This window comes from Plecotus auritus, assembly GCF_963455305.1.
Source record: "Plecotus auritus genome assembly, chromosome: 5".
Classification (NCBI taxonomy): domain Eukaryota; kingdom Metazoa; phylum Chordata; class Mammalia; order Chiroptera; family Vespertilionidae; genus Plecotus; species Plecotus auritus.
In genome coordinates this window covers 67,707,848-67,733,403 of record NC_137776.1, presented here as the reverse complement: position 1 = coordinate 67,733,403, position 25,556 = coordinate 67,707,848, and the positions used below count along the sequence as shown (strand labels likewise).

General features: G+C 41.7%; 1 protein-coding gene across 2 annotated transcripts in view; it reads left to right on the top strand.

The window, feature by feature from the left end:
* The first annotated feature begins 918 nt into the window (after window positions 1-918).
* LYPD6 (LY6/PLAUR domain containing 6) overlaps window positions 919-25,556 on the top strand; it is a 121,323-nt gene continuing 96,685 nt past the window's right edge. Inside the window, exons 1-2 of one of the 2 annotated variants that reach the window (XM_080668248.1) lie at window positions 1,117-1,173; window positions 14,645-14,735. The gene's annotated coding sequence lies outside the window, so the exon portion shown is untranslated. Of the gene's footprint in view, window positions 1,174-14,644; window positions 14,736-25,556 lie in introns of both variants that reach the window. The other variant, XM_080668247.1, reaches the window with a different exon arrangement.

Below are 25,556 nucleotides of genomic sequence, written 5' to 3'. Positions count from 1 at the left end.
CCAGGTACCTGGTGCAGGTGGGGCGGTCCCCAGTTCCTGACTCCCAGGGGACCCATGGAATCCTTCCTCTAGTCTAGACCTTCCCGGGGACCTTCTCTAGTCAACCCCCACCCCGCCAACCCTGGGCAATGCTCAGAGGGCAGTGGGTTAGGGCCATGCTCCGCTTCCCCTCTGAGGCTCTGGGCTGAAAAGTCCAGGAGAGTCAAACATGATTTACAACAAGAGAAAAATCAATGCCACATGAGAGGCTGGGAGGAGGAGAGGGCTTTACTTGGGGAAAGGGTATGGCAGAGGGTGGGCGAATTACGTCCACCAGAATCCACAACCAATTCCCACTTCCTTACGAAGACTTGCCTCACACACTCTCATTCCCCTTCATTGTTCGCCCCGCATGAGTCCTCTATTGCAAACCTCACAATGGTCTAGGTCTGACCCGGGTGCGGAGCCCCATTTGCTTTTCAGCCCCGATTCTTCAGTGCTACGGGTTTCGTGCGGGCCTGGGGGCGGCGAGGAGTAAGGTTTGGCTGGGCCATTGCCCACTGCCAGGCTTTCCATCACTCATCGGCTAGCCCGGGTGAGACCGGCAGCGCAGGGATCGCTCACAGGAAGGAATCACCGCAACCTGAGCAAACACTGTTGGTTTTGAACGCTCCTGGGAACGGGATGCACGGGCAGGTCTCCAGTCCTCCGGGTTCCGCCCGCCGGACTCGGCTCACTTACCCTGCCAGCCCGGGCGCGGAGCCGGGCGCCCCACGGGTGCCTGGCCGGTCGGTCCTGCGGACGGGAGTTTGCAGACTTGGGGCTCCAGCGGACACTCCCGGAGTTGGGCCCTGCGCGCCGGGCCAATGAGCGTACCCCGCGGAGGGCTCGGCTCCCCCCGCGCGCGCTGATTGGTCCTTCGGCCCGTGAGACCGGGCTGGCCGGCAGCGGCCAGAGGCGGCAGCGAGTGCCCGGCGCGAGTGGGAGTGGCGCGCGCGCCCCTCGCCGCCCCCCGCCCCTCCCCGCTGCGGTCTCTCTCCCTCCCTGCCTCCTCCCTCCCTTCCTCCCACCCCGCACTCCCGGCTCCGGCCGCGCGCTGGCGGGGCTCCGCATTGCACACTCCGCGGGCGCCGCAGTGATCGTGGGATGGGGCAGCGGGCTGCCGCTGGCGGCCGGAATCCGCACGCAGCCCGGGTGAGTAGAGGCGAGCTTCCCGGGAGAGCACAAAGGGACACGGGGTTGGTGCCAGCGGCCCGAACTAAAGCGGAGCCGGGGCCGAGGGGGAGTGGGCTAGTCCCTGAAGCTGCCCGGTGCTAAGACCGCCGCCCGGGACCAACGGAGCTGGGGTCCTCGACTCTGCCTCCTGCTCCGGCGTTTGCCCGGGAGTGAGCAGCGGGCACTGCGCGCAGCTTGGACAGGTCCAGAGGGGCGTGTGTGCGCGCGTGTGTGTAGTGCTGGGGCTGGGATGGAAATGTCAGGAGCTACCAAGTTCAACGCCGGAGAAATCTTCCCCCAGAGTAATTCAGCCCCTTCCCTGGGCCAAGCGTGTTTCTTCCAGGAACTCCAGCCGTAGGGAGTTCCCGGGAGGCCGAGTGGCAGCGCCCCACATGTTGCTGCCGGGCTGGCGGGGTAGGGGTGTGGGGGCGGCGGCCGTGGCCTGGCGGAACCCACCCAGAGCCTCTGCCCAAGGTGCTGTGAGCTGGGGCGCCTCCAACCACTGCTAGGACTGGCCTGGCCCTCAGACCACCCACCCAGGCGATTCCCCGAGGGGCAGTCCACCCATTCAGCCAGGGCTGCGCCTAGGCTTGACTTGGCGACTTGCTTTTCTCTTCCCTAACAGCATTTCGGTTGATTTACATTTGGCGAAACAGTCTATTTTAGCCTAAAGCTCTCTGATGGTGTTTCTGACTCGCTCTGACTCCCACCAGTCTCATCAGCTCTCCTCTCCTCCCCACTCTCCGCCCCCCAGTATCCACTCTGCTTCTCACTTCGCGATTCAAAACTTGATGTTTGAACATGATTATTCAGTCTGGTCCCTGGCATCTTAAGTATCACAATCATTTTTCATTTCCTCGGGGACTAAAGGACTTGTTTCAATTTTTTGATGGGGGGTGGGTGGGTGAGGAGTCGAGGCAGGGAGCAGATCTTTGGTAGCGATTTGTTGGTAGAATAGCATTGACCTCCCTAAGTAACCTACCCAAGGTGTGACCTCCAAAATTCAATTTTCTTTGTGGGAGGCTAGGGAGTTCAGATTCTCCAGGGGCAAGCTTATTTCTTGTTAAATTGACTTACTGTGACATATGCTCGGTTTTGCCCTGCTCTGGCCAGCCATTGCAGATGCCATGATATTATTAGAGCAATTCCCATAAGCCATTACATTTTCTTTCGAGTGAAAGGACTCGAGGTAGGTGCTTAAATTTTTGGATCTGCACCTTATTTCTCTAGAAGACATTAATGGTTACTGTATATGTGCTCACGTGTACCAAGTTTGCAAAAGATATTTGTGCAATCGTCCATGAAATAGCTCAATGCACATTTATGTTAAACCCATTTAAATGTAAAACATCTATCTGTTTTCAATTTTAGTTTCCACCTTGACCAAAGGCAACAGACTGAAACAGGACTTTAAAAAGGCTTTCTTGTTTAAACAGGGGTTTTTACAGAACTTTAGGCGGTAGAGCACACAGTAAGCTTTCTGAGCTTGCATGCACACAAAGGCTGTTAAATTTGTGAATTGGTTCTTTGGGTTAAACATATGGGAAATGCTTCCAGACAAGAAAGGTGGGTAAGATTCATAGGGCTATATTTTGAAGCTGTTGACAGTCTTTGTAATATTAATGTTTATGTTACAGAATGCATAAATGAGCTGGTTACAAGCAGATAATTACAGGCAAAACACCATACTATATATACTTGCATTATGCTGTACAATTTACATGGTACATTGAGATCTGCTACTAAAGTGTCTTAAGAAATCATGTTTTATCAACCCCATTTTACAGGTGGAGCAACTGAGGCTCTCAGATATTAAGTGACTTTTCCAAGGTGAATCGCAGAGTTCCAGTCAAGTTTTTTTTCTAATTTCTTCTCTCCCTTCCTCTTAGCTCCTTCCCTTCCTTCCCTTCCTTCCTTTAGGCTGGGCTACATCGTTAGTGTCTTTCTACTTCTAATTTCTGCACCACTTTTTATTATTTAACCCATGGCTTCAGGACCATTATGTGCCATTCCCACTAAGGTGTGAGCTAATAAAGACTTAAGGAGAAAGCTAATAATGGTTTTAAGGAACTACCCTTTTCAAAGGGGTATATTATTTTCATCAATGAGTTGTTAAATATATAATTAATCAAAACCCTAAAGAATGATGTATTAATGGCAATGTTTCAGGAAATCAGGTGACTAGTAGTGGCAGAGAAGTTTGAGAAACATGTAAGTCTCCCACTTTATAAGCAGATTACTCATAAACTCTATTGACAATTATAATGAAGTCCCAACAAATGCTTATTTTATTAGGGCCATTCTTATTTTAAAAAGAATTGACAAAACAGATTACTTAAATAAACCCAGAACTGCTCTGGGGAAAAAAACATATACACCCCACACCCACTTATTAAAAGTCCTGAAATCCTCGTTACCTAGTGTACAAATGCAACAGAAAACATTGATTAAAGAGCAATCATGTTTTTACTTGCATAGGTGGCAAGGAGCCTACAGATATCTTTCTGATTACAGTAGTTCCCCCTTATCTGCAGGGTGTATATTCCAGGGCCCCCAGTGGATGCCTGAAACCACGGATAGTACTGAACCCAATATACACTATGTTTTTTTCTAAAATACATTCCTGTGATAAAGTTTAATATAGATATTAGGCATAGTAAAAGATTAACAATAACTAATAATAAAATAGAACAATTACAACAATACTATATTAAAAGTTATGTGAATGGCTTTGGGACCATTCTTATGCAAAGTAAGGGTTACTTGAATACATGTATCAAAGCAGTCAATTGATCTGATAATGGAGGAAACTACTAAGTGACTAATAGGCAGGGAGTATATACAGTGTGTATACACTGGACAAAGGAATGATTCATGTCCCGGGAGGGACAGAGCAGGACTGTGAGAGTTTTCATCATGCTATTCAGGATGGCACACAATTTAAAACTTAAGAAATGTTTATTTATGGAATTTTCTATTTAATATTTTCAAACTGTGTTTGAACATGGGTAACTGAAACCGAGAAAAGTGAAACTGCGGATGTGGGGGAGGGGTACTGTATTTGTTCAAAACTCAACTCTTGCACATCTTTTCTTAGAAAATCATTGCTCACAGTATTTATTATTGACATTGCATATTATTTATTAAGATGATTAGAATTAATTTTGTTTGCATTAAAATAGGTGGGTATTGAGTTTACTAGTAATAAGTTCTGATTTAGTATGTGGGCTTGGGCCAAGTCCTGGCTTCACATATACTAACCATGGGACTTCAGAAAGTGATTGAACCTCTCTGTGCTTCAGTTTCCCTATGTGTAAAGCATGAATAATAATGGCACATAACTCATGCAGATTTCCAATTTCTCCATGCAGCAATATTTAGTGAGCACCTACTGTATGCCAGCATTGCTCTAGGTACTAGGAATACATAGACAAACGCTTAAGTACTGTGAAATGAGAATTGTATATGTTTGGCTTACATCGTACCAAACATATACTCAGAGATAAAAAGAATATACAGTGTAAATGAATTCTGTGCTTCTGATTTTGCTGAGTAATGGCTCTACACCCAGACTTTCTAATGCAATAAACACACTAGAGGTAATATGAAGAAATGGCAAATGCTCAGGATATTCCAGACCTAATCAACAGACTCGATGCAGATAAATCACCAAGACTAGATGGCAATCACCCAAGTGTGTTGAAGATACGTAGTGTGTATGTAGGTGATAGCTCTTTGGGGCATTGACTGGCATCCTTGGGGGCTCCTGTTAGGTAAGCCTTTTAGGGAGGACCTGGAACCATCAAACCAAATCCATGTCCTTGTAAACAGTTGGGAGATCAGTATTCAAAGCAACATAGGTTACAGCAAATACAACTTATTTTATAGAAAAGGGAAATAATGTATTACAGTTAAAGCAGGAAATATGTTTGAGGCTACAAAAAATGTGATATTTTTTAACTTTCAAAAAGCTTGACCAGGTTTCAAATCCCAGTTCTTACCCTGTTAATGACCTTTTTGTTTGGCAGAGAAAGAAGAAACAAAGACTGGGAATAAATAGACACTTTCTAAGTGGACAAATAGGCTCTTCCAGGAAGTAGTTTGGGAATGGTTTTCATGTAATTTTATAAAAGTTTACAGAAGGTGTGCAGTTCTTATTCATAAGTGAAAACAAGGCTGATAAAGTTGAACCACAGGTATAACTTAAAAGACAACCCAAATGGGAAGAAAATTAAAGTCAAAATGGAAGATTGAAGATAAATATACTTGGGAAAAGCAAAGTCAAGCACATTTGTAGGGGATTTTTTTTTTTTTTTATAGCAAAGGTGGAAATTTATTGAAAAACAAGTACAGACTCCCACGTGGGGAAGGGGAAAGAATCTCACAGCACAGACTCCCACATGGGGAGGGGGAAAGAGTCCCCTGTAGGAGATGGTTTTAAATTCTATTTCCATCAGCAGTCAACATGGCTGGATAACATTCTCTCAGTTCTCTAAATAAAAGTGTGTCTGCAAGTTAAAGTCAATATTAAGAAAAGAGTAGGATATAAAATTCTATACTAGTGTGATACCATTTTAAAGATGAGTAATTGATCTCTACTTATCAGTTCATCTATATAGAAAGAAATGTCTACATATTAACAGTGACTATCTCTAGGTATTATGGGATTGCAAATGTTTTTCTTGTCTTACTACCGTATTTTCCAAATTTTCTACAATGAACATGTATTGCTCTTATAAGAAAAAGCGCTATGAAAATAAGATGTATTATAACTTCAGATTTGATATAGTCTAATTATAAGAAAAGCTCTTTTGCTTATCATTTCTATGTCTTCTACAAATCTGTAGTTGAAAAATGTGCTGTGTTTCCCCCTGAATTACCTATATATAAAAGGCAGCATGTTTAAATACTTTTTATTGTATTAGGTATTAGGAAAAGGTATGCTTTCTTTAGATAGTAAGAACTGAGAAATCGAAAGGTGTTTATTTTTTCCATAGCTATCAGAATATGAAGTGCCAAGTTAATGGAAAGATTGCTGAGTTCTTTCTATTGTATAAGCTCCATGAGGTCAGGGGTCAAGTCTGTTTCTTTCCTTTCTGACTCCATAATGCTTGCCTTGGTGCCTGGCACATAGGAGTCTCCCAATACATACGTTGAATGTTTCTGAATTGAATGAAAGGGCTGAAAGCTCCCATAGACTTACAGAGATTTGAAATAAGAAGAGACCCTAGGGCCCATTTTATCTTCTGAAGTCCTATGGTTCACTCAAGTCTGAATTAGTTGTGATCTGTAAGTCATTGTGCCATTCCTGTACCACAGTAACTGCTAGGCCACCAATATGGTTTGTGTTGGTCACCAAGGATCCTCTAGCTTATTCTCCAGTTTTGATCCAGGTCCTGCCACTTGATTCTGTCTCTTATTTCATGTCCTTATGTTTTTGGACTGGTATATGCAGACTAGTAAATGATTATCATATAATGGGTTGTTAGGTGAAATGAAAGTATTGGGCGTGAAATCTTCATCTTTTGATAGACTTTAAGAAGTCATAGATGTAAGAATTCATAAACCCAAGATTATCCTTCTATCTCTGCCATTTTTTTTAAATCATGATTTTTACTTGAATTATCAAAACAAATGCCTTTAAGTATTCTAAATGATTAAATAACAATATGGTTAATGTGTTTGAGTGGTAGGATTTTGGGTGAACATTCAAAAATATACTTCTCAATATTTTTATAACCTATAAAGCAGGAGAAATAAAGATTGGATTATTTTCATTTCATTTGTTTTCTAATTTTCCCAGTAGCAAATAGTATAATAAATTAGCAAATATATACATTATTTAAGTTTCCATCGAGACATCTAGAAATACCAGTTCCTTTCTGCTATTCAAGCAATTTAGATAATGTATACACTTACTTGCACTTAAAATAGTAGCATTTATTATCCTCTACTTTTTATATTTATGGATTTTCATCTAAGGGACTCTACCTGCTTGTGAGGGATTCTGTTAATTTTTCATTGGCAGAGAGGAAATGTAGAATAAAACTTAAAAACCTGGGATATCCTGGGTTGCAATTCTGGCCCCATCAGTTGCCAACTGTGTGACCTTGGACAAGTTACTTAGTTTCTTTCAGTTTAACTGGTTACCGTTAACTAGCTGGGTGACCTTTAGCAAATCAATCACCCACTGTCTGGGCTTCGTTTGCTTGAACTATAAAATCATGGGGTTGCCCTCATTAAACTTTAAATTCCCAGATGAATTGGAACCAACATATTTTTTGACATTTAAAACTGTCCATTAATGCTGATCTAATAAAATAGTTTTGAGCAACTGAAAGTGTGGCATAATATTGCTATTTAGACCAAACCAAGTTAAACAGACAGTGTTCTTGGCTTCTAAGACCATAAGATCTGTAATAAAAGATCTAGCACCTCTCCCTTAAATTTATTCTTGCTAAGCTGTTCTTTGACTTAATTCTCCATGCAGAACACATTTAATTTCTAAGAAGTTTCACATCTTGAAGATGCAAAAATTTACTTTCAAGTGTATAAAAATATTAACACTTAAAAATACTGACTTTAAAAGAAGCAATATTCTGTATTTATGCAGTGTCTTTTCATACAAGATCAAAGGAATAGTATTAGAAGTACATGTTTTCTCTTTTATGTATAACTTCATAGAAGAATTTGCTTTTATGGAATTCTTATAACTCATATTCCCAGTAACCCACCCAAGTGAGTTCACAGGAACTTTTGCAGCAATTCTGGCTTGTTCTTGGTCAAACGTGTCCTTGGCCAGGAGTGTCTTTCTATCTATTATTTCTCAATTGACAATCCTTTTTATTCTTCAAGACCTAGTTCAAGTGCAATTTCCCCAAAGAAGCCCTTTCTCCTGATTCTCCCATCAGTGTAAATTTTATTCTTTTACTTATACCTGTATTTTGAACTGACATAATGTCTTTTTAAGTCTAGCTTATTTCTTATATAATACCTTATTTCTCTTGAATGCCAGCATGAGCATATTGTCTTGCACAGAGTAAGCCCTCATTAAATATATTGAATAGAATCACAACTTACATAGAGAAAAAAGATTGTAAAGATTGAGGAGAAGGGGCGGGGATCACAAAAGACTGGTTTAAATGAAAAGAATAGCTTTTGTATTTTATGACAACTGCCAGATAATTTGAGTCTCTGGATGTCCACGAAGAACAAACAAATACCACAAGCTGGGACCATTTTCTCCAAGGCACTGCCCTGCTGTTGTTTTTTAGGAATAGAATCTCTTCTAGGTAAACCATTAATCACCATGACCTAGGACTTGGGAAAGTTAGGAATGCCATCTTCACAGGTGGAAATCAAAAGCAGGCTTCTTTACACTTTCATACTAAATGGCATGTGCTTTTAAAAGTGAATAGGTAGTTTCTATGTAGTTAGGGCTGGCGCTTTCTAAACTGAGAACTACACAAGGCTAGGTCTGCTTAATCTCTAATAGCCAGTGTTCTTCTTCCTGTTCTGCAGTCATAGATTGGAATCACAGCCAGCTGACTTGCAATGTTGTTTTGAGGAGCACCAGGTGAGATGTGGCTGGCTCAGCATCAACTCCACCCAGTTCTGAGAAACAACTCAGGGTTCATGTTCTACTGCTGCCAACATTGTTAGTCTTAGGTGTAGGCAAGCCTGGCAAGTGGAAATCAACAGGATGAAAAAGATATTTTTCCCACCAAAGCTACTCCAGAGGCTCAACTTTCTAAAGGAAGGATAATACATATCATATAATGGAATAGCATTTTAAAGAAAGGTACTCTTTGTAATGGTGCTTTCTTCTTGGCTTGGGAACTATATAGGAGAGACCTTTGCTAGAAGGGGTAATTTTCAGCGAGGCTACACAAATTGCAGAAGTGTGGAGTGCTATAGCACCCAGAAGGCATTGAAGACAGGCAGGTAAACTCATTTCTTATAGCTTCTGAGCAGTGGTGACCTTGCATGAAGGTTTCAGATCTCTCTAGGAGAAGAGTGTACTGAATAAGGTTGAGCATGGAAAATGGCAAAGGAAAGAGAGAAGACAAGAAGGAGCTAAAAGACTTACAATAAAGAAAAGATCACCACTTTATACTTGGGTTAAGAAAACTTTCTGATCCTGCTTCTGATCTTATCTGTGAAGTCCTAAAATAAACAGAAATAAATTTGAAGAGAACTACCAATCGCTATCTACCTTAATTATGGGCTGTGTTCCTGCCCTGGCCTCCATTAAAGCCACTCCCTTGGTAAGTCATTGTCTCACCTTTAGAGTTCGAAAGATCACAGGGTTCCCAGAGGGGATGGACATGCTGGCTAATGAATGAATCCAGGCTGGTTTCATATATGTAGCTACATATATTGGTCAAGTAGGCAAGTGAAGGTTGAAGGGATATAAGAATCCCAGGGGATTGAGACAGACGCACAGATGAGGCAACTATGTTGTAGTGAGGTAAGGGCAGAAAGGAAAGATGTTGGGATATTTGCTTATTTTTATTTCCCACTTTTAGTTTAAAGTTTCATCATGCTATTCTTTGAACATCAGTATCCTCATTTATAAAATGATTGTACAAGCTCAGCATTTCTAGAGCAGGATCTTCCAAAAGAGACACTGTTCTGTGAGATAATGAAGGAAAAAATGTACGATGGTCAAATATATCTGGAAATAATGGGTTAAATAATATTTTTTTATTGCAAGACTTTTCAGGACTTTTAGTATTTGAGAGATCACTCTAAACATCTGAAAGGAGGTGCACCATTCAGTGAATTCCAATCTGTTTGACAATGGAACCCGTTTTGAAGGTCAAGTGTCCTGTGCAACACCAAATATCAGACGAGCTTGTGTGAGGTCCTTCTGGGTTTGAAGTTATGTGAATCCACAATTAGACCATTTGCCTGTCCTCCTGTATCTTTTCTAGCTAGCCTTGCCTCTTCTCTAGAAGAGTTTGTGTTGTATATAAACCTTTCGATCAAAAATGTGCTCTGTTAGAAAATTTCTGCATCTACATTAAGAGAACAGCACTGTTGAGATAATGCAAACCTGCAAGCTATGCATTTTCCCCTCTACTTTTATATTTATTTAGATTATGCAAAGTCACATGCAGTCAAAACACAAATAATGGATTCCCGAATACAAACACACACACACACACACACACACACACACACACACTATTGAAACATTTATATTAGTAGAGGGGATAATATTTCAGAAAAGAGCAGTTTATAAAAGACCCAGATTTTATTCTGACAGGCATTCCTGAGCAAAGCAATGCAATTAATCACAGAGCTGTAACATAAAGATGAAAAGATGAATACTGAACACATACAAATGTGCACTGTTCTTCCCTTCATCTTCAGGATTACAGATATTTTCACACCTTGCCCCACCGATACTGATCTTTGGCGCCTGCCAGATTCACCCTTTGCTCAAAGAGGAGCTGGTGTAAGCTGGGGTGTTCTGGAGAAGGGAGTGGAGGCATGTGTAGAGGTCCAGGGCATGGCATGCCTAGGACTGGATTATGCCTCCTTCTACTGAAACAGCTTCATTTCCAGAGGTTGTTAGGGTGGGGGAATACACCGTGGGCCTCTGTAATATTTTGGGGTTAGAAAGAGTAAGAATTCACAATGGCTCTTTTTCATATTGTAATCATTGTAGTTTGTGAATTCTCTAAAATTAGAGTAATTGGAATCTATAGCTAACGTATAGGTAATCTACAGTAGACAATTTATAGTGGACTATGGTTTGGTTTCCTTTATATGTTAAAGATACAAAAGCCAAAATTGGAGACTAATTTCCCTTTACAAGTACATTACATTTACATTTTGCTCTATTTCTAAGGTTTGGTTGTCTATCCTCCACCTATATTTAAAATATTTAAGAATCTTTGTCAACAGTTCTGTTTTTTGAATCAAGCTTATTTCTGATGAGACATCAATTTTCCTATTTAGGTTTTCTTGTCTTGTTAAAAAATTGGAATTAGCTGTATACATTTATTTTATTTTTAAACCCTAAATTGAGTTTTGAAATTTGGTGAACAATTGATAGCTATTTTTCCCCCCAAGTGATAAAAGACAATATTGGCTTGCTTCAGAAGTCTCATTTCTCGCCTCCTTGAGTTGTCTCAGTGAGAGTTCCAAGCCATGCTGTGCTCAGGTTTTAATTCAGCTCTCTCATTTTTAGAGGCCACCTTTTCTACTCCCTTAAACATGTGACCAGTGCACGAGTTCATCACTCACTGCAAACCCTGGCATTGCCATTGCTCAGACTTATTCAGAAGTAAGTTTTCCTAGTTAAAGACTAGTTGTTTGAGAGATGACAGGGGAGGGGAAAGGCTCCTCTTTTCTCTGTTGTATTCCCCCAATTTCCATAATTTCCTAACAATTTGTCTAGGTCATCACGAACATTACAGCTTGCCAATCTATTGGCACAAGAACCCAAATGACTTGTTATGTGGCTTGGCATTGACATTGATTCTGTTTGCTGTAATTCACCCACCTGACAGTATTAAAGTTTCCTTTCCCATCTTTTTCAGGTAGATACTTGTGTCATTTTGTGGGAACACTTAAGAAATTGCCTCTTAGTGGTGATTTTGAGAATTGTTCATACTTGAATAGAGATTATGAGCTTAAGTTTAGTTTTGAAATGCTTTAAAAATAGTTACATATTTTTGCCCTGACCGGTTTGGCTCAAGTGGATAGAGCGTCGGCCTGCGGACTAAAGGGTCCCAGGTTCGATTCCGGTCAAGGGCATGTACCTTGGTTGCGGGCACATCCTCAGTAGGGGGGTGTGCAGGAAGCAGCTGATCGATGTTTCTCTCTCATCGATGTTTCTAACTCTCTATCCTTCTCCCTTCCTCTCTGTAAAAAATCAATAAAATATATTTAAAAAAATAGTTACATATTTTAATATTGCATCGACACTGTCTACATTTAGCATGTCCAACAGTCTGAATCACCTGATATTTTACATTTGCCAATGCAAACATGGCACTAATCAGGCAACAATTACTTTCTTTCTGGGCCCTACCCAATGGCATGAAAAGGAAGGATAAGACACAGCATCTGTTCTTATGGAACTTGGAATTGGCTTCTGTCTCCTTAAATGTTTGAGGACCAACTCGTGCAAATCACAGTTTAAGGTGGAAAAACAGAAGTGAATGAAACAGGCAAAAATATCTGGAGATAAAGCAGTGAATAAAACTCACAAAAATCATAGAGGGGTGGAGGCAGAAAATAAGGAAATAAATAAGAAAATACACAGTGCCCTGGCTGCTGTGATTCAGTTGGTTGGAGCATTATCCCATGCACTGAAAAGCTGTGGGTTTGATTCTAGTCAGGGCACATACCTGGGTTGCAGGTTTGATCCCCGGTCAGGGGATTAATAGAGGCAACCCATAGCTGTTTCTCTCTCTTTCTTTCCCTTCTCCTCTCTCGCAAGTCAGTAAGCATGTCCTTGGCCAAGGATTAAAAAAAAAAGAAAATATGCAGTGTTAGGCGGTAATATGTGCTATGAGAAACTAAAGTGGGGAAGAGGGAGAGGGAATGTCAGAGGGGATGGGAGCCAGTTGGTAACTTTAAATGTGGTAGTCATGGAAGAACCCACTGTGAAGGTGCCACGTGAGCACCTGGACCAGGTAAGGGAGAGAGCCATGGGGACCTCTGCAGGAAGAGCCTTCCAGGGAGACATGCAGAGGTGCTGTGGTGGCGTCATGTATGGCTTGCTCTCAAAACAGCAAGGAGACCAGTGGCAGGAGTGGAATAAGTCAGGGGGAGAGTAGCAAAAGGTCATAAGGAGTCAGGCTACCCATCATACCAGACTTAGAGGTTATTACAAATATCATTTCTTCTTCCCTTTCTCCCTCCCTCCCTCTCCCTTTCATCTCCCCCCTCCCCCTCTTTCTTTCCTTCCTTCCTTCCTTCCTTCCTTCCTTCCTTCCTTCCTTCCTTCCTTCAAGTGAGTTGGGGAGCCATTGAAATAATTTGTACTGAGGAATGACATGATAAAATGTATGATTTAAAAGATCACTGGCTACTGTGGGAATAAATAATAGGAGGGAAGGGGCAAGGTTGGAAGGAGGCTGTTGCTATAATCTGGATGATGTTGGCTTAGATTGAGGGGGTGAAATGGGGCATTCCTTGTTGACTTGGAAAGAGTGGAGGAGACAGGATTTACCAAAGGGCAGGAGATGGGGCATGAATGAGAAAGCAGAGTCCAAGATGGTTTCAAGTGTTGGGGTCCCATGACTGGAAGGGTTGGTTGTCATTTACAGAGATGGAAAGGCTGAGTAGGGGCAGATGTGGGAGAGGAGCAGCTCAGCTTCAGACACCTGACATTTGAGATGCCTATTAGGCTTCCAAATGGAGCTATGGAGTAGGTGGTTGGAAATATGTATGGAGTTTAGGGAAGGGATCTGGGCTGATATATAATTTTGGGAGCTTCATTATGTCTGTACAGACCATAAAACAGGAGCCAATCCACAGGCAGGAGGAGAGGAGGTGATGGGCAGAGCAGAGGGAGGACAATTAAGTGGCAGTTGTGTGGTCCTTTAATGTTTCTGTAGGTGCAGAGAAGTGGGGATTTGTGGGCTAGAAGTGATGGAGCAACTTTCATGGAATGGGTCCTTGCAGGTGGGTGATATTTGGAGGGTGTAGAAATAATGAGGGGAGGGCATTTGGGTTAAAGGGTACCAAGATTAAACGCTCTGCAGTCCCTTAGTAGGAAGGTAGTAGGGAAGATGTACCAAGATCCTGGTAGGTTTCTCACACGTGGAAGAGAAAGGATGTCCAGTCTCTGTTCAGTCTGTTTCCTAGGATCGTGATACGCAAATGGTAGTGAGACTTGGGTCCCATTAAAATCTCGAACATTTTCCAACACTTTGCTAACAGCTTTTCCTCTTAATCCTTGCAGCTGGTGCTGCCTTATATTTTGTAGTAACTTGAAACTGACATGTGGGGAATTTTAAATACATACGTTATCAAAACAGATGTTTTGCAGACTTTATAGATGATCAAGAGGTCATCTCATCTTTCAGAAAGCAGCCTGGAATTTGAATTTAGTTCTTCCCATAATTTTATGTTCTCCAAAGTAACTCCGTGGGAAATGTAAAATTTATTAGCAACTTTCTTTTACTCTTGGATTTTAGAGAAATGGCTACTTCAGTAAACCTGAGCAAAATTATATGCTGTGTTACCTACAGGCAAATTACTGAATAGCTTTACTTGTCTGGTGATAAATCTAAGGTTAATTAGTGTCCTATCCCTGGAACTCTGGGGTTATATTTCATTAAAAAAAACTGCATTTTTCCCCCCTGAAGTCAAGTGATAATTAAAGCAAAAATGGACTTCATAAAATAATACAAAGAATGCCAACTTCTGAACAAATAGAGAAATTTTGCCTCTTGTTCCCTCTCCCCCTATTATTTTTTACTAGAATCTAGATGAGAATCAAGTCCTGCTTTTATTCTGTGTAAAAGTTTCTCATGGAGTTGCAAAAGCTGTGGACTTTGGCAGAACTCCCTGAGGTAAGAGCAAATTATGTATTTCCTTGTTCCCTTTACTTAAAGAATGCCTTTAAAACAATGTGGTGTTGATTGTTTGGCATAACCAGGTGTGACAGTTGCATGTCCCCATTTTTTCTCTGGGTTTCAAGGAGCTACCGAGAGCAAGCCTGGCAGGCCTCAGCAGTTTGTGGGTCAGGCCCGCTAGGTGTGGGGTGGAAAGAAGTATGGCGAGTCCCGTAGCACTGTCAGTAGAACTTTCTAGTCTCTTCTGTGGTGACAGAAACAGTCTCTATCTGCACTGGCCAATGTGGTAGGCACCAGCTGCATGTGGCTGCTGAGTTCTTGAAATGTGGCCAATAAAGTCAGGGAACTGGATTTTTATTTATTTATTTATGTTTTAAATTTAATTTTATTTTTTTAATTGTTTGAAGTATTACAAATAGTAGTACATATGTCTCCTTTTTTTTCCCCATTGACCTCCCCCCGGCCTCCCCTACCCCCCAGTACATGCCTTTACCTGCCCCACCCCCACCCCAGTGTCTTGTATCCATTGGTTATGCTTATATGCATGCATACAAGTCCTTCGGTTGATCTCTTACAGCTCCCCCTCTCAACCTCCTCTGCCTTCCCGCTGTAGTTTGACAGTCTGTTCAATGCTTCTTTGCCTCTGTATCTATTTTCCCCCCATTTCTTTCCTTTAAAAAATCTTGCCTCTGCAGACTAGAAATAAATGTATAATAACAAAAAATGTTTGAGTCCCAATTTCAATGTCCAACAGTTCTGAGTCCCCGTTTCAATGTCAAACAGTTCCTTATGTGTACATGTCAGCAATGATATCTAGATGGTGGGCACATGGTGGCAATGCAGGTCCGACCCTCTCTGGTTTGGTCCTAGGCAACCTGCTGCGACGCACAGCTGCTGACTGCTAGCATGGCAAGGAGTTGTCAGCGTCTTCCATCTCTGGACTGTTTCTCCTCTTGTCTTCGTGGTTGGATCAGACCTGTCAATTCCTCTCTGTTGCAGGAATCCACATGGTCTTGGAGTTGTTTTCTGAAAATATACAAACATATTCTCGACCAAAAGTTAATAAAGGAATCTTTTCTATATAATTGATTTGGGATCCTTTTTATTTTTGCCCACACGATTTTCCTTTGTCTTATTTAGACACCATGTGTGTTTTTCATGGGTGTCTTGCTGTTAGCATTACAAATGAAAATTAATTTTGTAAAGTAAACATTTTCTAGATGTAATTTACTTATAGGATATTTTTCCTTACATTATATTACCCTACTATCCCCCCTTTTTTGATTAATGGAGGCTTTTGTAAATTTTATAATGCAGTCTTGATAACTTTAAATTTTAATTTTTTGCACAAAAAGATGACTGCTTTAGTTTCATTGCATGTTCAGGAATTTTACCATGAGATGAACTACCAATAGAAATTTTAGTTACCACTTTAGGAACAGCTTTTTGTCCAGTACAATTAAATTTTCTTGAATATTCACTTATTTCAATTAGCCTATTTAAATTAATCTGAAAACTTGATTATTATTTTACTGTCAAATTTAATACTCTACCAACAATCTTAGTTTACCCTGTAAATATTAGTGGAAAGGATTATGTGCATTCTTGAGTAGGCCCTGAGCATTCCTGGTGCTAGGCTGGATTTAGATATAGGGCAGCTGCTGTCAGCCAAGTCTCTGTCTGTCACCTGTGTCCCGATCAGAGCTGGGCGTGGGAAGCAAAGCAGCCATGGGGGCAGGAGACCGCCCTTAGACGGGGTGAGGGTCAGGCCCCTGCAAGGTTGGGGGGGTGAGGGTCTGTGCCCCACCTCTGTTGATCCCCAAGTTCTCTCCTGATGGCCCCTCTGCGACTGTGCCTGTCTTAGGTTGTTCCTTCCCTGAGGAATCTTACCCGTCTCCGCTAACCAGTCATCCTCCTGGGCCAAGCAGGGTGATGTGAGGTTCGATGACTTACCTTGGGTTTTCTGGGACATGAGGTGGGCAGATGCCCACCCTGCCCTTACTGGGGCCTCCCCACCACCCTGGTAAGTGTCCACAAACATATCCTTCATGTACAGACACAAAGCTAAAGCTGCACTATGCAACTGGAGATAGAACAGGACTTTATGAAATACCTCTCTCCTGCCCTTCACGCTAGTGGGGGAAGACAACAGAAAAAGGTGGAATGATGATAAGTGAGATGGAGTAATTGCTATGGACTTAAAGACTTTTTATATTAAACAAGCATGATATTCAAAATAGCTAATTTAAATATTTGAATATTTTATCACTGATTACAAAAGAGAATTATCCTGAGGAGTAGACTTTAGAGGCAACATTTTGTGATACTTATTTTACTAGTGTCTTGAAAGTAGGAATTCTTGTGAGGGACCAATTTCTGACCCTGAGGAGGATTGCTTATTTATAAGGAGCACTCTTAAGGTTTTTATTAATTTTTGAAATTTATGAGTGGCTTATTGAAGGCCTACATGTGCTTTCACATAAATACCAATGGGGTGTGTGGCACTGTGCTCCGGGGAGGGGACTGTTAAGGAGAGGGACACTTAGCACGGGATATTAAAATCGCTATGATAAGGACACTGAAAGGCAAGGAGGAAGGTTGAGGGTGTGACAGGGACAGACCGTGGGCCCAGCCTCAGAGTTCTCGGTTAGAATGTTGGTGTTATGGAGAATGCCACATTGAAATTATATTCCAGATCCCAGTGGTGGTCAGAGAGAGAAAGGAGGCCTTTGCTTCTCAGCGATCAGTTTTACACCTGCAGGAGTTTGACACACTAGCAGTCACACTGGTACCGTGAGGAGCTGTCCACCTCCTGTATCAGTAACGGTCCCCCTTGAATTCACAGAGAAGGATGTAAAAAGATTGATATTTCTGCCACTCTCAACCATAAAACTGAATAGAACTTATGTGCCAGTGACTCTGCCTCACTTGCCATCTACTAGTAAATGAGGAGGAAAATACTGTGTACATGGAAGAAGAAAACTAACAATAAAAAGTGCCATGAGATCCCAGATGAGAGGTGCAGACAGGAAATGTTGTATCCCACAGTTGTCTCCAAAGACATACAGGGCCGTCAGGTGGAAGGGCCATTGTATTTACTATCTGGAGCTCCAGAAGGCAAAACTGGTGGTGTTTTCTGTACTTACAGAAATGGTTTTTGTAGACCCATGTATGCAGAGCACTCTGGGGAGGGAGAGTGATTTAGGAGAGGACCCGGTGTGCAGAAGATGAAGATGTGAGTGTGCTGGCAAGCTGCTTCGAGATTCATTTCAGTGAAAAGGAGGGAAAGCTTCAGAAAACAGAAGAGGCTGCTAGGTGGGGGCTAGCCCCCTCACTGGAGGTGTTCCCAAAGAGCCTCCCAGGTCCCTGAATGGGGAAGGGGGGACACATGCAAGGAGAGCAAGGGTCAGCAGATTGCTGACCATGGACCCAATCAAGCTTTCTGCTTCCTTTTATAAATATAGTTTTATTAGAATCCAGCCGTGCCCATTTGTTTAAGCCTCATGAGTGGCTGCTTTCACACTACAATGGCAGAGGTGAATAGTTGTGACAGACCCTAGGGCCAACTAAGCTTAACTTATTTACTATCTGGCCCTTCATAGAAAAAGTATGCTGGGTCCTACAGAAGGTTGGACCCAGTAATATATAAAATCCTTTCTAGTTCTCTGAATGTAAGGGATTCAAAAGAGAAAACCGCCTCTGCTAGGAGCGGGTCATTCTACATGACGACTTGGGCATATCTCAGGGGATTAAGTCAGTGTTTCTGAATGCAGTGTACAGACTCATTCATTCATTCATTCATTCATTCATTCATTCATTCATTCCTACTTTATGCCTCCAGCATATCGTTGGCCGATGTAGATTGTAATCCAAAACACTTCTCTGCCTGCTCTTGGTAAAGTAAGTGCAAACTCTGGAATGAGCTGTTGGCATTTTGATAATAACTTTGCTACTTTAGAAATGCTCATTAAGTTCACTGTTTATAATTAAGTTTTATGGAGTTATTTTATTTTAAGTATAATGGTCTCACCTAGACACAACTTAGAATTTGTTCATGTGTTCGGCTTAATTGTCGGATGTAAGAAATGATTGTTCCAAAATGAAAACCTGGCTGTATTGGCAGGAGAGGCAGCTCGCAACGTTAAGGATGGGATGCACATTACTATTCATGCCTTTTTAATTGATTAGCCTTTAAGGCTTCTGAAAGCCTCTAAAAGTTGTTTTGTCAACATTAGACCAGCTGCTGTGTAATTATGGGAGCTCTTCTTGCAGTTAAATTCTTTTAATAACGTGTTCAATCTGCCGATGCCAAAGTGCTTTGAACCTGTGATATATATTCTACAGAGAGCTTTTGTTTTTACTTACAGATGGTTGGTGCCGTTTTCTGGGCAACTCTGTAGAATTTTCACAGAAATTTTAAAGACAAATTACTTCAAAAGGGGAGGAAAATGTATTTGAACATCAGGTTTCTCCTCCCCCTATTACATGTGACTTGAATTTTGAACTTCACTCTTAGCAACCTAAATATGCTCATTAAAAAAAGAATTCTCCACCTTGAAAGCCTTTTTAAGGCGCTTTTATCTGACTGTAGCTTGTAAATGAAAACTTTTTGGCCCCAGTCAGATGATGGAGAAAGCATTGGGCTTGTGATAAAGATCACTGCTTAACCAGGAGCCAGGCTCGGAGGAGCCAGGCTCAGTGGTTTTGCCTTCTGTGCAGGGGGCTGAAGCTGTGCTTAGACACTTGAATGCCACTTTAGAGTGTGTTTTGCTATCTTCCAGAGGGATTTTATCCTAAGTCTGGCATGAAAAGGTGTAACTAGGGGTGGGGACTGGTGTCAGAAAGATGCAAACAGAATATCCTAGGTTTCTTCTCTCTGGTCCCCACGGCTCCCATCTCCCCCACCCCCCTTGTGCAGTATTACTGTGGACAGGTTGCACTGGTGCTTAAGGCAGGTACGAGGAGGGTAGTGACGAAGGTCACTGTGGAGGTTGCTCCTGCTCGCTCAGGCCTTCTAATTAACTTCTTTCCTGTAGCATTTTAAGAAAGAAAGACAAAACCACTTGAACTAGAGGCACAGATCTTCCTCATTGGAGGAACAAGAGACTAGATGGGCTGCAGCTGGCTCTTTCTGGCCCCTTTGTTCAGTTTGTGTTAAGGAATGCATCTATGTTATTTGGAAACTGAGAAGTGAGTCCCTCAACCACCTGTACTCACCTTTTCTCTCCACTCGGTAGTGTAAGGAGGCTCGGGGAGAAATTGACCTTTAACTGTATGAAAAAGCCAGCATGCTTCATAGAAACAGGAATATGAGTGATCTGAAAAATCTGGAGAAGGAGCTGACCTTGACAGTCAGGGCTTATATCACAGCCTGGCTAGCTGACAGTTGAGCTTCTGTGCTCACTCACTCGGATGTGCAGATTTCTTTACATGATGCTCAAACTACGGCCCGCGGGCCACATGCGGCCTGCCGAGGACATTTATCCGGCCTGCTGGGTGCCGCTGCCTGTCCTGCTTAGCAGCCGACTCGTCCCGGGCCCGCAGTGGCATAGGAATTTGTTCATAGTTTTTTTTTAAACTATAGTCCAGCCCTCCAATGGTCTGAGGGACAGTGAACTGGCCCCCTGTTTAAAAAGTTTGAGGACCCCTGCTCTTGAGCACTGAGAATTGAGGCATTTGGGAGGTTTGAGGGAGCATGGATATATATGTATCGTGTGTTATGAAGTAGCCATTGAAATCTATACTAATAAAAGGGTAATATTCTAATTAGACCAGGAGACCTTCCGGACATCCTTCTGGACAAAGCCATGGTGGCGGGGCTGAGGCAGAGGCAGTTGTGGGTGATCAGGCCAGTGAGGGGGGGCATTTGAGGGCAATCAGGCCAGCAGGGTGGGGCAGTTGGGGGCGATCAGGCCGGTGTGGGCGGCAGTTGGGGGCGAGCAGGCTGTGGGGGGGGGGGGAGCAGTTGGGGATGAGTAGGCAAGAAGGCAGAGTGGATAGGGGCAATCAGGCAGGCAGGCAGGCAGGTGAGCAGTTAGGAGCCAGCAGTCCTGGATTGCTAGAGGGATGTCCGACTGCCAGTTTAGGCCTGATTCCACAGGGAATCCCACAGGGATCAGGCCTAAACTGGCAGTCGGATATCCCTGAGGGGTCCCAGATTGGAGAGGGTGCAGGCTGGGCTGAGGGACACCCCCTCCCCCCCCTGCCCCCGTGCACGAATTTTGTGCACCGGGCCACTAGTATTGGTATAAAAAGAACTAGAATTTATTTAATGGAAAGTTGCCTACATTAATTATGTTTTTTTCTTGTAGGATAAAACTTGTCCCTAGTAAATAAATTCATCATTTTAAAGTTATATTAAATATCAATTCAGAGTATTTTTAATATTTCAAGTTGGTAGAATAATCTACCCATGTGTGACCAAGAAAACTAGCTGAATCTTAGTGTTCTGTCACTAAATATCAAAACTTAATATCACTATACTTTTTTTGATGACATCACCTTTTGCTAAGTTACATAGTTTACATTGATATGATCAGAATTAAATCTGCCTTCAAGTGTCAATTCTATTTTCTTGCATGATACCTGGTCTTCTAATTAATTTTACCATGTAAATATGTCATATGTAATGTTTATCACATTAACATTTTATATGCTTTCTAAAAGTCTTGCAGATACTTTTAGAAAATTATAAACTTGCAAAAATTTTCTGAAGGCTGAAAAATTGTTTTTGTTAGTCTCCCATAATTTCACATTATCTTGAGATTGCATTGAATCAGAGGGAGAAGATGTGACTTTAACCTCTGGATCTAAGAAAAGCCCTGATATTCTTAAACCTACATACATATGTATGTACATATACCCATACATACGAGTTGTCAGTTCCCAAAGAACCCCACTATCAGCAAGACAAAGGACTTGTGCACACTTACATGGCCAAATGGTTATGGAGGTCTTTGCTTGTAAAATTAATCATCCTTCTAAGTCTTCTATTATATTCAAAGATACTTGGGTAAATTTTTTCTTAAGAAATATTTATATTCCTGTACATGTACAGCAAAAACCAAACACAAATTAACTTAGGAAAATTTATTTTTAAAGGATTATTATGCATGGAGCAGAATGGATCTTTATCTTGCCTTTATTTTCTTTAGACTCTGTAAGGATTGGCCTTTGCACTCTGGGTCTGTGTACTAAACTCACAGAACTGCACCGCTCCTCTTGCACATGATTAAGTGTAGAGTAATTGAGGGAAGAGTCAGGCAGTGAAACTGTAGGAAGACCAGGGCTATAGCTGGGCCTTGAATGCATTTAATACTCTCTTCATCTCAATTTTTCTAAACTGGTTGGTTTCATTCTTTCTCGCTGCAACCAGGTACAGAGAGGGTGGGAAAGATAACCTCGATGCTTCTGAGATGTACACGTCTTGTAGGGAGTGTGTGCATGCCACCATGTCAGATTGGCTCATGCTCTCTTTGGTCCCAGAGTCAACAATCCTGGGAAAGAGAGCTTATTGGCCCAGCCTGGGACAGATATCAACTTGGACCAATCAACTGCAGCTGGGGGTAGGACCACATTGTACTTGTCATTGGTGGCCCCTTTCCTGTGTCTGAGGAGAATCAATGTGAGCTGGAAAAACTTAATTCATATGAGATGTTTTCCTTCTCTATACACGGACGGACACATCACCTCTCTCTTCCCAACCATGACTACCTGACCTCATCCAGATACCTTCTTTTTTCCTTTTACCTCTGCCTTGCATGCCATTACTTTTCATGGTTTTGTAAAGAACACGGGCAAGACACAGTGTAGACGGGGGGGGGGGGGGGGGGCGGGGGGGGTTGGGGGGAGGAAGGGGGAGTGTGGGGGGGCAGTTCCTGAGTTCCTGGGTCAGTGATGTAGAGCAGACCTCTTCTGGACTTTTCCCTGGAGCCCCAGAGATGCTCATCTTCCTTTTCATAATGCAGAGAGAAGTGGCAGCTTGGGAGAAGGCAAATGAAAAGGTCAAATGATGAAGCTCAAATCTGCTTTTGGCACAGGAAACAATGCCCTTTTCTAAAGGCTAAATGTTTTCTCAGGATGAACGCGTCAGTCATGAGTCCAAAATTTCATGACCACCTTAGGAGATATTTGATTCTTTATTGGATGTGTAATATGGATAAGAGTTGAAGAAAATGTACTTTTGATTTTTCTTCATTTCCTAATTTGTTTTCATCTTCCAAATTCATTTGCACATACTTTTTAGTCTAAGGAAGTTTTCCAAACCCATTTAACTTAAAAAATGTACTGGGTTTCTATGTGTGTTCACTTAAGTAGGAGTCATTCTTTTCCCTCCAAGTTAATGGTGCTAACTCATTTATGTTTTGCTTCTGACAGCCATTCAGTAGTAATGCACTCCCAAAGGAATTGCAGTTGATTTCTAAATCTTGTATTTTCAGCTGCTGCCTACTTATCCCACTCTGATTGGCATTTAACCACTGAATTAGATTTTTCTGCTATTAAAGAGAGCTTTATGAGCTTTAACTTCAAGTGCCTGTATCACAGTCTGACACCGAGTAAGCACTTTTTGCTGGAAAAGGCATTGTCTCCTAGGATCGAGGGAGGATTTGGATACACAGTTACCTGACACTCTTTCTCAGGGTTCAGTTTAGTGTGCTTTTGGGTGGCTCTGTAGGTGAACACATTATTAATGATCTCACCTGGCACATGCTAATATGCTGGCTTTATTCGTGCCATCAGTAGTGATCATATTCCATGAGAACTGTCTTCCTGGGCCCGTTAACTGACATGGCAATAAATACATCCCTGAAGGGTAAAACTGTAGCTGTTCCAGATAGGTAGAAAAAAATAAATATTTCACTGTTTCAGTATTAAAAATTATAATCTCATGGCAGCATGTAATTCAGGGTGGTCATAGCTTAATTCTACTCTTTTTTTTTTTTTTACATGATGGCCGAATAAGTAGAATTTTAATCAAACAAATTTTGTGGACTATGTTCTGTTATGGTTCATTCTTTGCCCCCTAAATCATGGAGTGCATCATATCTTAAAAACAACATCTACCTTAAGAAGTTCTCATCTTCAGTTATTGACAGTACATAAACAAAAACTGGTTTTTGGACCCATAAATGGATTTTGAGAACAGAAATGTATCTTTGCCTTAGAGAGACTAAATAATGCACTTGCTATTTCTTCTTCTTCTTTTATCATATTCATTCAGTCCACATACATCAGTTATGTACCTGGTCTGTTCTGCCTCTGGAAAGTTCAAAGTTAGTAGGGAGATTTCCAGTAAGGAGTTGTAGAAATCATGATAGAAGACACAGGGGGACATGAAAGAGGCAGAGGTCAATTCAGATTAGGAGAGGCTTTATTTAACGATGACAGATGGAGTGGGCCATCTGAGCCAGGTGGGTATATATTGTCAGGCAAGGAGGAAGAGGAAAAAGGGTGAACCAAGTCTCAGAGCATAAAGCAGTATGGGCAATTGCAGGAAATCATGAGTTTGAATAAGATTAGGATGAAGGCTATAGTGTTTGTATAACTAGAAGTGGGTAGGATATGGGCCTAACGATATATGATATATACCATACATATATTTTAGACACACATGTGTGTATGTATATATACATACACATATGTGTGTGTGTATATATATATATATATATATATATACACACACACACACACACACACATATACACACACATATGTGTGTATATGTATATGTGTATCCAACTAAGGAATACTTTATTTTAGATGTCCGTATTTTTTAGTCTTTTTGTTATTCATTACTAAGTTTAAGAAGAGGATGAATACTCCTGTGATTCATTCTGGAGAAGTCTAAGAATCTTGTGGGGTGGAGGAAAGGGGTGTATTAATAATCTGAAAAATGTACTAGATGATTATGCTAAGTCTCTATATCTGCCCCACTGAGAATTACAGCTAAACTGAAAGTCTCTAAAGAGGCTTATATTGTCTTTTAATATCAATGACTTCGTTAGAGTACTATCTCAATTCACTCTTCTTTAAATAAAACATTCTAAAAATTACTGACTTGCCTCCTCTCTGCCTAGGCTCTCATGATCCCCCATGTAATTTTTCACTACTGAATAAGAAAATTCATTTGTTGCCTAGTTGGCACGAACACGTTTTAAAGTCTAATAGGAAAGGAGTATTTGGGGACAGAACATAAAAAAAGCAGCAGTTGAAACAGGAAATGGCAGATATTTTCTGTGTCTTCACATCTTTGATTTTCATGATGCAGGTCATTTCCAGGACCACGTGAGGGTGTCCAGCCAAGGGGAGGACAGTGGAGGAAGGTGTTGCTGGCATTGTGCAGTGATTGTTAGTACCCTGTCCTCCCCTCTCAAGCGCTAGCCCTTGACAGTCAGTACCCATCAGATTTTCTGCAGTGGCTAATGCCGAGAGTGACTGGGAGAAGGGGTTGAAACTGAGAAGAAAATAATGACTCAGATATGAGGCCCATATAATGTTAGAATGAGAAGGGAATTTAATGATTATCTAATACTTCTCGCCTCACAGATAGGGAAACCATGGCACCGAGAGATTGAGCTACGTGTCCAAAAGTCGCAAAGCTGATCTTCATCAGAAAAGGATGAGAGCCCAGGTCCTCTGACTTCAAATACTAGATTTTTCCAAATTCTCAGACATGTCGATGTCATTTCTCATGCTGTTTTCTTTTGGCTAAACAATCAGAGTTAGCCCCATTGGAAATTCTTATCAGCTCATCTGAAATGTATCTCTCCATGAACTGCCACCTCTTCCTGTTTTTTGGATCACTTAGTGGAATCAACA